Below are 18,814 nucleotides of genomic sequence, written 5' to 3'. Positions count from 1 at the left end.
CCCTGCAGAACCAACATGAGCAGTCTAAACACCTTGGAAAAAGCAAGTCCAACCAGACAATGAAAAGGGAAGAAAGAATTCAAGGGATGTCTTATCCTTCCTGGAGGAGCCGCAGAGGCAAAGGAAGCACAGAGACAGCCCGGGATCCCAATAAGGGAGCCGGAAGGTCTGATGCTGGACGGGCGCAGGTGAACATCCAAGCATTCTGATGGACAAAGGCTCGGTCGAAGAAGTACAGAGGAAGAGAATCGTGTGACGAGAAGGGAGACTGCAGAGCAACTGCAGTCCTATGAAAGTCCTCAGCAGCCCCCGAAGTCCTGCAGCTGCCTGAAAATGCCCCGCAGAGCCCGGGGCCCTCACAAACCCCAAAGCAAGGTATGCGGGTGGTTGAAAAGGCATTGGGGGAATAAGAAGGTTGTATGTAATAGAACGGGACAAAGGAGATTGCCAAAACAGGGTCTGGGGCCTGTTCCACAGTAAAGAGACTATCTCATATGATTGGCCATCCAACAGTACTTGTCAGGAGAGTAAACCAAGTCTACTCGGGAGGTAATTAAACAAGGAAATGCAAGTCGCTCACCTGCACCCATATAAAGAAGATCATCACTGCTCTTCATAGTCAAGGTCGTGAACCAGGTGGCCTGTGAGAAAAAAGTCTAAGAAAGTCCAGTGGGATGGAGTCAATGTCCCTGGTGTTTCTTAATATTGTGATAAAAGCCAAGGGAAGGAAGGGAGCCATTCTCTTGGCATTGCGAGAAACCTAAGAAACACCTGGGGAATGAAGTCATTCCCCCTGGTGTTTGTGAACATTGTGATAAAAGCCACAGGAAGGGAGTCATTCTCTTGGCATTGCAAGAAGCCTAAGAAAGGCCAGGGGAAGGAAGGTATTCCCCCTGGTGTTTGTGAACATTGTGATAAAAGCCACAGGAAGGGAGTCATTCTCTTGGCATTGCGAGAAGCCTAAGAAAGGGCAGGGGAAGGAAGGTATTCCCCCCTGGTGTTTGTGAACATTGTGATAAAAGCCAAGGGAAGGGAGTCATTCTCTTGGCATTGCGAGAAGCCTTAGAAAGGCCAGGGAAAGGGAGTCATTACCCCTTGTATTGTGAACACTGTGAGAAGCCTGAGAAAGACTAAGGGATGGGAGACATTCTCTTGGCAAAAATGGAGGAAAGGTGGGCACCACTGTAGGTACTGTAGGTTTTAAAAAAACTAGTTTTTTTTGTTTTTTTGGTAGGTACTTTCTTGTATATGGAGCTTACCGGGTTGAGAAAAACCCAATGACACTCGGGCTTTATAACAAGTACAACGGCTAGTAAAACAGAGTGGAAACCACCCCGTAACACCCAGTCCTCACTATTGCTTCCTGCAAGAAAGCTAAATTCATTCCTTTGGATTTGGTAAATTTCTGTTACCGTTATTAGTTTGTATATTTGGCTAAACACTGTAAATGATTGTAGTCCTTTATGATAACCAGTTCAAAAATGCAATTTTAGCCGCTTCTTCTTTCAAATCTTTACTATTATGATCGTGTTTGAGTCACACAATTGTTAGGTGGATTCACAATTCCTCTACATATAGTCACAGCTTTTGCCAATGCATTTCGGTTCCTAGCACCATCTTTAGGGCTACATTTAAACACAATCCATATTACAAACACAAGAGTGTAAAGTATAAATGTACATACCAACAGGTGAGTCAGCCCCATCATGTAGTCAGGTAAAAAAGAAAAAGTTACAGTGCGTTCATTAGTAACCCTAGCAAAATCAAAATGCTTCTTATTGTCCTCTCTAAACAGTACGTGCATACCTTTACCTTAGCTTGCTTGCACGATTGTGAACGCCTTGTGAATACACACACGTCAGTGGAGTGTCCCTGTCAGGAGAGAGGGATAACGAGTATTCTACAACTCTCTTAAAAAAGTATCTCGATTCTATTCAGTTGCTGTGCCTAGGCAGAGCGTCTTACCTTCCCACTGCTCTACTACGAACTCCTCGCAAACCGAGTCGCATCTGCGCATACCCGTGTGCGGCTTTGTTCCGATGTAACCATGGAGCTCAAGACAACGCCCATCGTCCCAAATTGGACAGGACGTACGTGCCTCAGGTCCCACCCCTCCACGTAAACGGGGGGGGAGGGACTATAGACGTTTTTGGAATATCTCAACAGTATAGATCAGCACATACAGTTCACATCTGAATTCTCCACAGAAACCATACACTTTTTGGATGTCAAGGTCACTAAGGAACGCACAGGCTACAGAACTAACATATACCAAAACCCACGGACAGGAACAATATCTTACACAAGCTGAGTTTTCACCAACCAAGTCTAATATAAAATCTCCCCTACAGTCAGATGCTGAGAGTCAAAAAGATAGTTAGCGAACCAGAAGACTATGAAGAAGCCATCAACATGATGGGAACTAAATTCCTGAATCGAGGTTACGGTAGATCGGAAATTGAAGAAGCAGAAGGAAGACTCAATAATAAAAGAAGGGAAGAACTCCTCGAACCTAAACAGAAGGGGGATGAAGCACCCTCAAATGTGTTTGTGTCCAAATATTCTAAACAGAGCAAACAAATTAAAATATAATTAAAAAAACTGGAACATACTAGCCTTGGATGAGAGAGTAGAGCCTTTGTTTAAAAAACTCCCGACATTTGCTTACAAGAGGAGTCAGAACTTGAAAGACAAGTTGGTTAAAACAAGGCACTTGAAAAGGAAAAAGGACACAACCAAAACCTGAACATTCCCGTGCCTGAACTGTTCTAATTGTGGATATATTCTGAAAGGGAACATAGTGAATCACCCACATACTGGTGAAAAAATAAAGCTAAGACATTTTGGGACATGCAACTCAGTGAATATAATTTACTCCATAAAATGCCCATGTGGGTTATACTATGTAGGACAATCGACACGAGCTGCTAAAACGAGATGGAACGAGCATCGCTCATGCATACGAACACACAACAAAATTTCAGCAGTGGGACGCCACTGGGACTCTAAGAAAACACAATCTATCCCAGATAAGATTCCAAATTTTGGAAGTAGTGCAAAAAAGAGAGCCACATATGAATTTGCAACAAAGACTTGACCAGAGGGAATCATTCTGGATCGACAAACTTGGAACTCTGACACCAAGAGGGTTGAATGAGGAAATCAACTTTGCTTGTTTTCTTTAATGCAATATCTATATTTTATGCAGTGTTGGTTTTATAGGTTTTTGATGAATGTGATTTCTTTGCCATTCAGGGGTGATGGGTTTTGTGTACACAGTGGTTGAACACAAGTGAACAATTTTGAAACATATAGTTACTTGAAGACTGCAATTTGACTCTACATGGATGATTGAAGGAATTTGTAGGTGGTACCCACAGGTAGATGACACAGTGGGTACATTTGCATCAGTGACCACTTGTCTGCACACGCAACAAGTGACTAAGGGTGAAATAACCACAAAAATGTGCTCTCCGTGCATTATTTCGTTCAACAGGAAGGTTATCTGTAGCCCCACTAGGCACATGAGCCTAGATTATATTCCATTATGACTCTTCGTACTGAATGAATGGCACCTACAGGCAGACGTCAAAGGTCTGCTTTGAGCCGCCAGGCAGTAACTTACAGCAAGCACACTGAGGGCCTCCATGGTGACCTATGGTCCCTCCGCCCGCTCACGTGGGCGGGTGGGACTGGTGGCATGTCTGTTTCGTCCTGTGGTGGACGGCGGGGTTGCCACGTTCTCCATGGAGGCACCCTCACACAGCCTCCTCACACATGGGATTAGGTTTATCTGCGTGCAGACATTGATCGATGTCTGCAATGAGCAGTACAGTAAACACAAGCATACGTTTGGTAGTTACTAGGATACGGGCTGTTACCATCGAGGTCTATAGTCCCGCCCCCCTCCGTTTACGCGGAGGGGTGGGACCGGAGGCACGTCCACCTTGTCCAATTCGGGACGACGGGCGTTACCATGAGCTCCATGGTTACGTCGTAAGGAAGCCGCACACGGGTACGCACAGATGCGACTCGGTTTGTGAGGAGTTCGTAGTAGAGCAGTGGGAAGGTAAGACGCTCTGCTTAGACACAGCAACTGAATAGAATCAAGATACTTTTTAAGAGAGTTGTAGAATACTCATTATCCCTCTCTCCTGTCAGGGACACTCTACTGACGTGTGTGTATTCACGAGGCGTTCACAATCGTGCAAGCAAGCTAAGGTATAGGTGTGCACGTACTGTTTAGAGAGGACAATTAGAAGCATTTTGATTTTGCTAAGGTTACTAATGAACACACTGTAACTTTTTCTTTTTTACCTGACTACATGATGGGACTGACTCACCTGTTGGTATGTACATTTATAATTTACAAATTTGTGTTTGTAACATGGATTGTGTTTAAATGTAGCCCTGAAGATGGTACTAGGCACTGTAATACATTGGCAAAATCTGTGACTATATGTAGAGGAATTGTGAATCCGCCTAACAATTGTGTGACTCAAACACAATCATAATAGTAATGATTTGAAAGAAGAAGCGGCTAAAATTGCATTTTTGAACTGGTTATCATAAATGACTACAATCATTTAAAGTACTAAGCCCAATATACAAACTAATAACGGTAACAGAAATTGCCCAAATCCAAAGGAATTAATTTAGCTTCCTGGCAGGAAGCAATAGTGAGGACTGGGTGTTAGGGGGTGGTTTCCACTCTGTTTTTCTAGCCGTTAGACATTCTCCTGGCAGCAAGGGTTTTGAGTTGGAACTTTGCTTTATTTGTGAACTGAGACATTTCCAATCTGGAACTTTGTGTGCTACCTTTGAAAGGGACTACAACCTGAGGAAGGGAGTCATCCCCTCAGGAAATACTCTCTCCAGACTACTGCCAAGGAGGTCCATTCTGCAGAAGAAGGGGGCCATTCTTCTGCATTAAGAAGACTCACCAACCTGTTAGTTTAGATACCAATATAAGGGGAAAAATGGGTTTTGACACAAGATCGTAGACTTTTGATTAGAGACATTCTGACACATCCTTAGTATTGAGTTGAGGAAGGGAAGTCCCTCTTAGTAATAGGGTCAGATAGGGGGTTTCCTTTATTTTCTCAATGAATAAAAGTTTTTAGCAACAACCATGCCACCTCTCTATCAGTCTCCTCCTTCCACACCCTTACATATGGTGTCAGATGTGGGATTTGACCTAGTTAACACCAAGTAGGGAACCCTGACCAGCAGTAAACTGGGTAATATGACCACTAGCCCCATGCTTACTATGTCTGGAAAAGTGTTGACTAACGTAATCTTTTTTACCAGTATGTCATCTACCCTAGAAACAGAGACCGATCACCCCCAATTCATTGGGTCAAGACCTCAAGTCAGGATCGGGTGATAAGCCATGAGCCCCACCGCTATCTAATCCCTACAATGGGGTTCACCTTCCATCTATTAACCTCAAAGTCCATTCTTCTGGTAATAAAATCCATGGAGGTGAACCGTTATGTTTTTGTCACCCGACAGTATCTGATTCCTGCCAGAGACAAGGTTATAATTTCTCTAGCTCTATGGGTAAACCTCCCCACTAATGTTGCCATCTATATTATGCCTCCTGGGGACACTGGCTGAAAGTGAGAATGGAAATTACTAGCCCCGACTGTTAGCTAAAGAGGAAATTAAATGTGCCCTCTTAAACATCTCCTCTAGCCCAGTGAAGATTGAAAGGGGTGAGTTAATGGAATACTTGGTTTATGAAAACCTATGGGAGTTTTCATCCAATCAGACCCATGGAGAAAAAAGGAAGCTCAACCTCAAAATCAACTTGGGGAGAGTAGGCACCAAGAAAAAAATGTCTATCACTCAGAACCCTGAATTAGACTCTGTTTTTGATCATGACCAGGCCAAGGGTGAGTCCAGGTGAGGAAATACCAATCTTCCCAGCTCCATAACATGTTTGGAAAATTCCTTCCCTCTGGATTAGAAAACATTGAAAATCCAGAGTTTAAAGCCGCAATGTCCTCCCAGAGGGGTGTCAACAATATGGGTCTTGGAAGAGCTCAGAATACCACTCCATACCCTGAGAAGGTTGAAACACCAAACAACCGAGTAAAAACACCTTAGTTATGGTTCCTGCCAGGGAAAGCATCTGTCCTTCTATCTCCACAGTAACATTATTGCCCTTCATTGGGGAACCCCTGTATAATACAGGAGGAGAGGAATTGAAATAGGAAAACCAGACTTACCCTCTGAACACAAGCACAATTTCTCAAGTTGCAGGGACAATCTCCTGATTTGTCCTTCCCAGCCGATAGACAGGAAACCCCCAAATCCCCCCTGATTAAACTTCACCCGACATAGCTTCCTTCCAACCTGAATTAGCAATGGCGTAATTTCCGACAGTTTTTGGCAGAAATTGCTGCTACTTCTGAGCACCCATATATTGGCACAGTGGTAAAAGTGGCTTTAATTCAGTTAACCTCACCGTTTCCACTTGTCACTGAAATTGTAATGAGGCCCACAGTCTTTGGTTTAATATACTACAAGAAAATCTTTCAGTGTACAATATATTTTGTGTATATGTCTATTTAAATTGGATTCATCTATTAGGAAGTGGCTGATCATTGAGTTTCCCAAAGTGCTTTTTTCAGCAGCATATATACGTAAATGGCAACAGTGAATTAACACACCCACCTCAGAAATCTGTTACAGTTTGCAAGAGTTAGGTTTCAATTGAGGTATTGACTCAGTTGAGAATTAGCAGAAAAATACATATTCACATACTTCTTGGTATGATGGGGGATAAACTTAACATTAGCGCTCTAATACTAACGCATAACAATCTAAGTTCCTTTACAAAACTTCTCAAGCCACTCTAAAGGTGATGCCTTTCCCACATTGAAGAATTCTCACAATGGACCTCCCTGGATGCAGACTCTGTAAACCCATTTGCATTGATGTAGCCATGCTAATGCATTTTATTGTATCCATTTAATAGGTTATTCTTGCACCACCCTATCATGCTGCAAATGCTGAGTTATTACACACTTCAGTTGTATTACAGTCTCAGTACTACTCATCATCATCAAATGAAATGCAATGCTACACACCTCTTCTACTACTATCATTAGGCTCATTGTTATGGAGGTGAAGGGCTTGCAGCGTGTTTCTCCCACATCTGCTAATCCACCTGAGCTGCATTCTGGCAAATGCATGTCCCAATACCCTGGAATTGCTGTGGGCATGGTAGACACCACTGCAGAAACTGCAGTAATAATTGTGTGGTTTGCCCTGAGGGATCCCTCATCAACCCATGCCTGAGAAATGCCCCTGCGGCAACCTTTTGTGAAACCACACATGGCTTTTTCAAATCGTTTTTCAGGTGTGTGTGGGAGGGTTTGGGTGATGTGTAAGCGTGAACACATGATCCTCCTGGAAATGGGAGAAAAGAATGCCATTTCCTTTCCATTTCCCTCCTCCGTGCATCCTCCCTGGATGGTGGAGAGAGAATGTGGAATATTCATGAGTTTGGAGACACATCACTGATGTTTGGAAGGATGGATCAGAAAGTGCATTTAAGTGCCAACTCGCTATCAGGCACACACTTCCCTGAGGACGCCATTGTCCCAAACAAAAGGGAATGTAAAGGGCTTACTCCGATGAGCCTATTCACATTAGGAGGTGGGTGGGGGATCAGAGGGAGAAAATAGAACACGGCCGTGGTGGTGGCACATCATATAAGAGTCAACAGGCAAAAATGGTTTAGGTAGACATGTATTTTACCAAGTTAGTTAAAAAAGGTGACAGTATGCAAGTTCAGAGTAGGTTTACGATCATCGTAAAAGTTTCAAATCAAGTTAATATAATGTCTAAAAATGTAACTCATGTTCAACAGTTGCAAAAAGGCTCTCCAAGAAAATTCCAAAGGCATTTAGCCGTATAACTGTTTTACTGTGTTTTTCATTTAATACATGTTATCTTCATTTGTTGCTCTAGCTTTAAAATATGTAATGTAAATTACATAACAAAATGCTGTCTGCATTCACCTGCACTCTCTCTGCCCCTTCATCTGGTAGATTCAAAGTCCAACCTATACAGATACCTGAATGGCACTCAACAAACCACCTTTCAGAAAACAAACATGCAACTTGAACAGTCTTCCTTAAAGTGCCCACTCAATGTTTTAAACAGATAACGGACACGGAAAACTGTATTCCAAGACTTTTGCGCTCTACTCCGGATTTTATATAAGTTTAAAGATTTTCAAAAATAAAAATTCAACGGCAGCTAATCCTTAGGATATCCTATTTTTTTTTTTACAAAAAATACACGGATGTATACATTTGATATAGTTTTCCATTTTGAGCATGGTGTACAATCATGCAAAATAGTTTGATGACAGTGAGTAATTGCCTATCCAATTTGAATGCATCTTTAAATTACTTGTGTGAAATAAAAATCAAAAACTGACTAGATAAACTAGGCTTTTTTGTGTGAAGCAAAGACGTTTCCAAATCATTGGATAAGATGTCAACATCATTTTGCAAGCATTCTACTGTACTCTGTAACAGCGCCTCGATCCCCACGTGCTGTGGTGCGCTTTATAAATGAATAAAATAAATCGAATATCATGAGTTTTTCATTTTCAAACATGTTTCATGAATGAGTAAACAGTCTTATGACATTGTGTATACTTCCTATGGGAATCTATATAATCTGTAAATCATCCATTTGAGACAAAAATCTGTAGATGTCTAGATAAGTCAGGCTTTTTTCTACAAAGAAAAAATCTTCAAATGACTAGAAAGCTTTCAAATCACTAAATGAATCAACACATACTTCACCCCGCCAGGCTTTTTCAAGGCGGTAGTGATACTGTGTCTCCCTGTATTTCCAACTTCTTTATATATAAAGCTGAATCTTTGTATGTGTGTGTGTGTATGTTTATCCGGCTATACAAATCCACACCGTTGAACCCACGTCTACCAAATTTTGCATGGACTCCTCTTTTGTCTGGGCAAGATCGTAGTCTATGGTTGAATGCAAAAATCTTATATGCAAAACAAATTTTGTGTGTGTGTGTATGTTTGTCCGGCTATATCAATCGGCACAGTAGAACCCACTGCTCTCAAATTGTGCATGGATTCCTCATTTGTCTGCGGCAAGATTGTAGTCTATGTTTGAATACAAAAAATTCACTCTGTAGACACCCTCATTTACTGATGCTCACCCCGATTCACTACAGTAGGTACTAGAAGGAGGCAACATTTTTAAAAGTGTCTGAAGCAAAATGTCTGATATGTTGATTATTCCTTTGAAATGTATTACTACTGTGTACAGTTCAAAAGTGTTTATTAAACCATTTTTAAAGGGGGAAAAAATATCTTTTTTTATCACGCCACTCCAAATATGGGAAATGGCAAGGTTACAGTTTACTTAAGTTCATTCACGAGAAGAGAGCACAATCAATCAATCTTTCTTGGACATGCTCGTCCTTTTTGAATAGACTTGCATAATAGTCTGGCACTATTAAAAAAGCTCCATCTGATACAAGGTGAAAATCAATATGAAGAGCTTCTGAAACACAACAACAAATAGCACGACTTGCCGACCAGAGGACAAGAGCAACTTTCCCCAGGGCAAATAAGATGCCACAGCAAACTGAAGCAAGACTTGCTGACATGAGGACAACAGCAACATCCTCCAAGGGACATAAGACACCACTCGATCAGGATACGGGCAACGCCGAACAAACGCAAGTTAACTCTGGACCACATACTGCCCTTGCTACAGCCCATCTCCAATCTACCACCAAATGCTGATAAGGACTCTGCATACTTAGTCAAAAGGTATAACACCACAATGGAGCAAGCAATAAATAAGATCGCCCCATTAAAACATAGAAAGGCCAAACCTACATCCCACCTAAATAAATGGTTTACCACTGACCTAAATTTGCAAGGAAAAAAGAGCAGCTGAAACCATTTGGAGAAAGTCTCCCTCCACCCCGAACAAAGAGAAATTTGGAACTGCGACCACATCCTATAAAGCAGCCATCATCAGAACCAAAAAAGAAATTTATAACGAAAGAATCCAAAACGCTAAAACAAGTTCAAAGGAACTTTTCACTATTCTTAGGGAACTAGTGTCACCGGCTCCACCTACCGAAGCATGTGTGAAAGATGCTGCATGGTGTGCTAATATTCAGAAGGCCCTTGCAGATGAAATAGCTCTATTACAAATAAAATCGAAACAAAAAAAATAACCTACCTTCTAGTGCAAAGAACACTGAAACCTGCAGCCACCAACCTCCACTATGCACACCCTTCCACTTCTCCCCAGTTTCTATTAAGGAAGTTAAAAACATCATCCTTGGGATAAAACCATCCATCTGTCAGGGTGACCTATGCCCAGCCTCAATCATCAAGGATGGAGCAAGAGAATTAGCAACATTCATAACAACATTGATGAACTGCCTCTTCACAAATTGCACAGTCCCTGATAACCTGAAAGAAGATTGGGTCATGCCGCTTCTAAATAAACGAACCTAGACCCCAACATGCCCACCAATTATACACCTATCACTACGGTACCCTTCCTCTTAAAAAATATATACGGTGCTGCCTATATCCAAATCCAAAAACACCTGGAAGACAATACTCTTCTAGGCCTCCGACAGTCCGGCTTTAGACCAAGACACGGTACTGAGATGGCTCTCTTAGATCTCAAAATACAGATGGGTGAATTAAAGGACAAGAGCAATCTGGCCATTCTCCTTCTCTTAGATTTATCAGCCGCTTTCGACCTGGTCGACCATAAAATCCTGACTAAACACCTAACTTCAGCAGCAGCTTTCTCACCAAGTTCAGCCAATTGGATTCAATCCTTCCTATCCAACAGAACCACTAGGGTTTTTGCGCCTTCAACATCAGTGCCCCCAGTTCCCATCCATTGTCGAGTTCTGCAGTGCTCTTGTGTCTCCCCTACGCTCTATAATATATTTACTAAGCTCCTCTTTGGCAGTCTTGACAATATGGGTGTCACCTACACTAATTATGGGGTTGAAACCCAGATCCTCATCACTCTCACTGGCTGCTATATTAAAGACACTTAAATGATCAACGACATCTATCTAGAGATCCAAGCTTAGTTGGCCACTGATAGTCTATGTTTGAACGACGATAAGAATGAACTCCTGATTATCGGTTCCCAAGTTCGTTTAAAAGAATTAGAAAAATGCTACTCTGCTTTTATCATAGATGGGAACACCATAAAAGTTTCCAGTGAAGTCAAAATGCTTTGGGTCTACCTAGACTCCACTCTATCGCTAAAAAACAAGTTAATATTACAGCCTCATCCACGGCCTACAACAACAAACTCATAAATGCCTGCAAACCGTTCTTATCTACCAACAGTTGTATCACTCTAGTGAGAGCACTGATCCTTTCGAAGCGGGATCATTGTAATACCCTATTCCTTGGGTCATCCTCACGGAACTTAAACAAACTTCAAGTTCTTCAGAACAATGCCTTAAGATTGTCCTAAACATCCCTCGCTCCAGTCATATCTCTTCCTTCAGAAGGGATGCACTTTGGTTACCCGTATGCGACAGAATTACACTACGTTCACTACTCATCACCCACAAGTGTCTCTCTAATACGGCCCCGAAATACCTTACAGATAAATTCTCTAGACATCATTCCAACAGACCGACCAGATCCAACTACCTCAACCAACTTACTGTCTCTAAATAAAACGTAAAAACGGCAGCAGGCTTCAGTTTCCCAGTGCTTGAGGCCAAATGATGGAACTCCCTCCCTCCTGACGTCAGAGCAGATCCCTCTTTTTGGTCTTTCAGAGCCAAGACAAAATCCTGGCTTTTCGCCCAAACACTCATCTAGCTTAGCCAACAGAGCAAACACTCTCTTTTACACAACTTAAGGTATTTATCTGTATAGACAAACTGTACTTTTTGTTAGGCGCCTGCACCTTTTGGCACGGCAATGACTGTATATTAACTGTAAATATGAATACCTCTGAATCCTGCATCTCTGTAAATACTTGTTGTTCCTGTTTGTAAGGTGATCTGTAGCCTAGCTTGTACCTAAGTTTAAGCGCCCAGATACCCCTGGGTTTGGTGTGCTATATAAGTAAATACACTAAACTAAACTAAGCCAGGTACCCCAGCTAGTATTTTATAAGTATAGCGTGGAATCTTATTATTGCTAGAGATACTATTTGTCTCATTATCCTAACGATTTGAAATGAAGAAAAGGATTCAAAATCACGCCAGATAGAAAATGGATATAAATTGCAATAAGTGAATAATACAAAAAGTAGGAAATTGGATTATCAAGGGGGAGGGAGGGAGAGAAAAAACTAAAACGAGTATGAGAGTAGCAACTGTGGCAAATTTGGTGGTTCGATATCAATTTGATTATATATATTTTTGTCATATTCACTGGCAATAAAATTGGGCTTAATAGGGTTTCTTACTGTAAATCTCAATTGTGATGGTCTCTTTAATTGGTACTGCATTGTCAGTGATCTAATCTTAGTTTTAGTAGTTGATGCCCTCAAATCCTCTAAAGACTATGAGCCTTGACTTTAAAAATATATATAATTTAATAAAAAAATATGATTTGTGTATAATCCTAAAAGAGCTCACCGGTCCATACGTTGTTGTGAATACTCCGTAGAAACATGTAGATGGAGGAGTTGCTACTTATGCAGTTTGATTCTGTGAGAGGAAATAAAGTGTACAGATATGGTGTAACCTCAAACTAATAGTGGTGGTGATGTGTTACTAAAAATGATGGCACTAGTTAATGTCAAAGTAATTCTTCCATTCCCATGATGCTAATGGCATCTGTTTTCCAAGGTGGTGTCGGCTGCATGTTTAAATGTAGGGGTGGTTCTTTAATCACCTTAACCTAAGACAGGCCCACCAGTTAAAATTCGAGTACACGGTTGTTCATGAAGCAGGTTCATTGTACAAAATCTTCAGGGAATGGTTAGATGGTGCTGCGGAAGCAAACTAACCCGTCTCAACCATACAACATCAGTTCAAAGTTTATATACTTTTTGCAACAGTTTAAAACACTCCCAGATACTTTTATTAACAGCCACCTCCGCCAATATGATTGGACAAAACCTTTTCAAATAAATCCCATCTTTCCCCAATTCTTCCATTTTCATTGGTCATGCTTATCTTCACTATTATCTTCAGATCATATTCAAAACACACCTCTTCATGGGATTCGTTGTAGTGGTTCCTGACGACAGTTTTATGGTTTTGGTTGCCGTTGGGGACAATTGTTCAGCACCCCACCAGGAACGTGGTTGAATTCCTTCCAAAATGTGAATAATGCACAGCTGACATTAAGGCGCCATCACACATCCTTGAAGAGTTGGTGTCGCAAGGTATCCTGAACATTGAATGTGAATAGGAGATCACACATTTTCAGAAATTCGAAGCGCTGAGAGTGCTGAGACTGACTGACGGCACCACAATCATCTCGATGCAGCTCTTGTGTTTTTTGGGGTAAAATGAGATCATACCCCTGATGGTCGCTACTGCATTACTAGATACTCAGTATGTCAAACTGCTAACCACACCAACGTAATCACAAATGAGGTTGCTTTATGTCCTGAAGATGGCTTCGGTATGAAAGCCATCTAGATTACTGAGCCGAAACTCGAGTCGACACCTTTTTGTCACAAGCTCCAACGGATTATAAAAGCTGGATAGCCTACATAACTTTTGTGGAGAATTACTTGTATCTGAATTAGACAATTGATGCATGCCACCGTTTTCATTATTTGGTACATTTAATGTTAAAACTAGCACTTTGGTTCGAATTGTAAGACCTATTTTTTTACAGATTGTTTACTTTGCATCCTTTGCACTGTATGAATGGATTAGGTATGATAATGAATGTGATAGGTATGTATGAGTTACAGAGTTGGTCACAGGTGGTTGTGTGTGTTTTACTAATTGTAACAAGTGTTAAATCAGATTTAGTCACATATTTTTCATGAATGTAAACTTGACACATTGTTTTTTCACTTCCTCTTCATGCATTATATATAAAATTAAAAATCAAGACTATTTTGACAATGCAATTAAAAATAGTTGTTTATGTAAAGAGATCACTGAAGAAAATAATAATTACTAAATGCCATGATAGTGTGTATATACCCTCGGGTTTATAAATTTTGTTTAGTCAGTACATGGTTAAACATTTGTATTGAAAATATAATTCATTGCTAGCAATAACTGGCCTAAGACCTTTAACCTTAAGTATGATTACACATGGTCCTTATGTGGAAATTTCCCGCAATATGAGGAGGCTGGGAGAATGATTTCCCTTCATTTGTGATGCTATCTAATTTCCCAGGTCACTGTTCCCTTGAAACGTTCCAATCTCCAAGGCTCCCATTTTATTGCACGATTGAAAACTCCTAAATAGCTTTAGGCACTTAGCTTACCCTGTGTTTTACTTCTGGCCAGAATAAATAACAAAACTCTTTTGGTCACGTTCTTAAACAGCAGGAGATTATATCTACTATCTATGATACTTATCAGATAGTTCTATTTCTGCAGCTGCTGATTGCAAATGTTGAGATTACTCATTTACCTGCCTTCTACTATCTGAAAAACCTGATTAGAAGTCAAAGTACATTTTGCAAGAAAGCCATAACCACTGAGTTCTGATTCATTGTAAAAAAACATTTATATTTAACTCCACAAACTCCACATGTATTTATATTAATGTGCATACATGTTTTTATATTTGGTGGATTCAACATCTTATCTTTCTGTGCGCGTGCAAGCTAATATGTACCAATACCATATACAAGCTAATATGTACCAATACCATATACTGAACAACCACAAGTACCATCGCATGTACAGGGGATGCGTCCCTGCCTTTGTGAGCAAGGGCATTGCCAGGGAGAAAACAAGCAGGCAATGGTAATGCTGCCTGGAAGACAAGGAGTGGGTAGGTATAACAAAGGATCAGGGTTTTCACAGTTCCCACTATTAGAGAAAGGAGGGGGTCGACCACAATATATACCAAATCCCCAGATGGATATGGATGATTTAAAATGTAAACTGCTGAGTTTGACTTCCGGTGCGAGAAAATGGATTAAGGAATTAGAGAAAAAGATGCCAAGAATGACGTTAGGCATGGGCGATTTAAAAGGCCTATTATCAGCTATCCTAGGGGAGGGATCTGATGACATTTGGAAGAGAGCAGGGCATCCAAAGTAATTGTGCAAAACACAATGCACGATGGAGCTCCATTCAATAACTGTAGAGCAGACATATAGCGAGAGCTCAGAGTACAATATCTCGATAAATCGGATATTGGGACGATAATGACTATGAAAATGAGGGACGGTGACGCCCCCATTGCTTTTATTCAGGATATTCAGGATAGATGGAGTGCAGAGATTCATGAACCATGGGATAAAAGGGTAGCATTATTTTACCACATATTATGTCAGGGACTGCCAGAGCCAGTACAAAGGCAGTTAAAAAAGCAGGTAAGAATGGAAGCATAACCATGGCCAGATATACAATAGACAATTGTGCATTATTGCAGAATGCTAAAAGAGAACGACAAGAAGAAAGCTAACTGTAGAAAGCAAGAAGAAGCGAAGTTGGAGCAGAAGAAGTGATCAAAGTTCACCATAGAGGGAGCAGTGCTTACAAGTAATGAAGGAAGCACAGCGCAAGTGATGCAATTCCCACAGCAAAATAATTTAGCCAATGCCCAAGATCAGAATGGGTATAATTATATGCCAAGAGGCAGAGGGAATGGGCCTCGAAGAGGAGGAGGATTTCAAAATCCTCAAGGAAGGTGAGGATTTAATGGCAGACAGCCCTAGACATGTTGCAATTGTGGGAAAGTAGGACATGTGGCTAGAGTATGTAGAAGTGGAGGAGGTATGCAACAACAGAAGTGGCAAGGCAATCTCCAAGAAGGGGGACTGGATATGCTCCACAGTATAATACATACTTACAAGGATATCATGCACAAGATCACATGCAAAATCAGGCATATGTGCCACAACCACAGCAGTTCCAGCAAGTGCTAATACAAGGACAAATGCCACAACCACAGCAATTCCAACAGGCACCAATGCAGAGACAGTCATTACAGGGGCGGACAGCCCTAAACATGTTGCAATTGTACAAAAATAGAACATGTGGCTAGAGTATGTAGTAGTGGAGGAGGCTGCAACAACAGAAGTGGCAATATCCAAGAGGGGGACAGGATATGCTCCACAATATAATACATACTTACAAGGATATTATGCACAGGATCACATGCAAAATCAGGCATATGTGCCACAACCACAGCAGTTCCAGCAAGTGTCAATACAAGGATAATTGCCACAACCACAGCAATTCCAACAGGAACCAATGCAGGCACAGTCATTACAGGGGCAACAACAGCAAACACCTATGCAAATGCAACAGGCACCCACTCCACAAATACAATACATCCCAATGCAACAGACAGGTGCATCATAATGGCAAATGGACACGGGAGCTACATAAACAGTAAAACCCAAATTAGGGTGTGTGACTGTGGCGGGAGGGAATCCTTTCACAGGCACGGGGATGAATTTATACCCAAAATAGGATAGCCCACAGGACAATTTGATGTGTTCAGTACTATCTATAACACCAGAACCCCAAGAGGAACTTTACTTTATTTCTTTTATACCGTGCAACCATTAATGGCCCGGAGCCATACAGCACAGAGAATGACACCTAGAAGGGGATAAGAAAGACAAAACAATATAATACAAATATAATAAACAATACCCTAGTCTAGGACCAGCCTGAGTAAAAAACAGTACCCGACTCATACGCAACCTTTATCTGAAAAGGAAGGTCTTCAGACTTTTCTTAAATTTCTCCAGTGATTTTTTGCCCCTGAGATCAGGTGGAATCACATTCCACAATCTGGGTGCAGATATATCAAATGCGCTCTTATCCACTTGCGCAAGCTTGGGTCTAGGAACAACCAAAATGGAGTTATTGTCTGATCTTAAGTTTTTTGCAGATGATTTCATAGTTAGCCTATCCACCAGGTATTGTGGATTGGAGCCCTCTAGGCATTTATGCACTATAGTGAGCAAACAGAAATGTATCCTGCCTTGACCGGGAACCATTGAAGGCTCTTCCTGGCTCTTCCTGGCTTCTGAAAGATGCTCATACTTTCGGAGGCCAACTATATATCTAATGGCTCAGTTTTGAATGAACTAGTTAAGATATGTATCACGGGATTGCTGCGTACCTGTTTGTATGGTCAAAGATCTTGAGTTGGCTGCCAGACTGTCTGCTGTACCCCGATGTAAGTATGACGCGGGGAACCAGCCCGACCTCAACCCAAGATCGATACTGGGCGGAAGGTGAACCAGCTCCCAAAGTCACAATGCACTCTCCCCTGATATTTGTGACGTCAGGACAGTGCAACCACTGGCAGGGAGAGCGTTGCGTATTTGACAATCCACTGGTTGAAGATCTGGCTGAGATGGTAGTAGCTGGAGTGTCAATCCACAGAACAGATGAATACTGCAGGCAGGCAATGTAGGTGATCGAATTCTCACAGTAAGTAGATGGCAGGTGAGAAGGCAGGCCAGACAGAGAAACAAAGGCAGGGAGACCAGGGGAAGACCAGAGAGGTACAGGGAGGAAGGCAACCCAAGACAGGCACAGAACCCTGAGGACAACCCCAAGGAGCAGGAAGGGGGCAACCTGGAGCGGCAGGACAAGGGAAACAGGAAGGGCCTGACCAAGGACCAGGAAGGACACAGGGCAGAGCCAAGGAACAAGACACGGTCAGAAATGGGCTGGCAAAAGTCACGGAGCGAAAAACACGATCAAGAACTAACCGTGTTGAGACGCGATTAGGAAACAGCTTCCGCCCCTCTTATAGGGCCACCAGCACCTGGGAGGCTTGGAATGCAAGCCGCTTCGTTCCCAGGCGCTGGTGAGCCCAGAACGAGGCTTGAGGAGCAAGCTTTCACAGCTCTGAGCGCACAACCTACCACGCATGCGCAGAAGCGAGAACACGGTCACCCGCGCATGCGGAGAGGAACGTGATCTCGGACTCTGGAAGCCCCCCGAAGTGCGGAACTCCAAGCGCAAAAGCGCGGGTTGATCCGCCAGGAGGATGCCCGTCGGGAAGCCCCGGTCTCCAAGTCAGTGGCGTGACAGACCTGTAGCCTTGCAATTTCCCCTTTGTTAGCTCCCATCAGGAGACTACTGCAATAATCAATCGTTGAGCCTTGGATCGCTCTATCAATAGTCTCAGTACTGTTGATAGATACAAATTGCCATATATGGGCCAATAACCTTATATATCAGGAAGATGTAGACATAAGACTACTAATCTGAGTTTTCATAGAAAGATGTTGATCCAACAAGACTCCCAGCGTTTTAATCTTATTCTTAGTGGACATTTTACAGTATGCTATTTTAAACTCTGAATATTCATCTCCCAGTCTGGCAATCCTGGGGGAGGTCCCTATAATCATAGATTCTGTCTTCTCATTAACCAGAGCCAATGTTCAAGGTGATGATAGGAGGCAAGACATTTTAATTTCTTGTAGACACTCGAGCAACTTGTTCCTGTGTCCGTGAGGGAAAATATACAATTTCAGGCATTGCAATGAACGCTCAGGGTTTTTCTGGGGCAATGAGTTTAGTTCCATTTACATATGAATTACCCATTTCTATAGGGGAACACAACATGTCTATGCCTTTACTATACTTTAAACAGACACTAGTGAATATACTAGG

General features: G+C 41.9%; 1 protein-coding gene across 1 annotated transcript in view; it reads right to left on the bottom strand.

The window, feature by feature from the left end:
• SLC16A14 (solute carrier family 16 member 14) overlaps nucleotides 1-18,814 on the bottom strand; it is a 374,898-nt gene that overhangs the window by 317,895 nt on the left and 38,189 nt on the right. The gene's annotated exons all lie outside the window — the stretch shown is intronic.

Source organism: Ambystoma mexicanum, chromosome 10 (assembly GCF_040938575.1).
Source record: "Ambystoma mexicanum isolate Mex_15411 chromosome 10, UKY_AmexF1_1, whole genome shotgun sequence".
Lineage (NCBI taxonomy): Eukaryota > Metazoa > Chordata > Amphibia > Caudata > Ambystomatidae > Ambystoma > Ambystoma mexicanum.
The sequence above is the reverse complement of the archived record's forward strand: the minus strand, read 5'-3'. Positions and strand labels throughout refer to the sequence as shown.